Source organism: Mastomys coucha, unplaced genomic scaffold (genome assembly GCF_008632895.1).
Source record: "Mastomys coucha isolate ucsf_1 unplaced genomic scaffold, UCSF_Mcou_1 pScaffold21, whole genome shotgun sequence".
Taxonomy (NCBI): domain Eukaryota; kingdom Metazoa; phylum Chordata; class Mammalia; order Rodentia; family Muridae; genus Mastomys; species Mastomys coucha.
This window is the reverse complement of record NW_022196904.1, coordinates 11,702,271-11,702,622: the sequence shown is the minus strand read 5'-3', so window position 1 is coordinate 11,702,622 and position 352 is coordinate 11,702,271.

Below are 352 nucleotides of genomic sequence, written 5' to 3'. Positions count from 1 at the left end.
ACACAATCCCTTCCAGGGATGTTCCCATGGGAATAAGTTTTCAAAATTTTAAATATCATATGAACACTAATGTTTATGTTTCTCTTGTTCTATATCTCAATAACTGAATGAAGTCATAGAATAAATCCTGTTGTGGAATTGTGAGGGTGATTTTTTTTTTAAAGATAGTGTTACAAATACTACTAGTAGCAACATTTATGGTGGTTTTGGTGGTGGTGGTGGCAGTGGTGGTAGTGGTGGTGGTGGTGGTGTGTATACCTTTCTGTTTGTAGTATCTTCAGAAGCCAGAAGAGTACATTGGTTCTGAGGGACCTACAGTTGCATGTAGCTGTAAACTTCCTGCTTTGGGTCC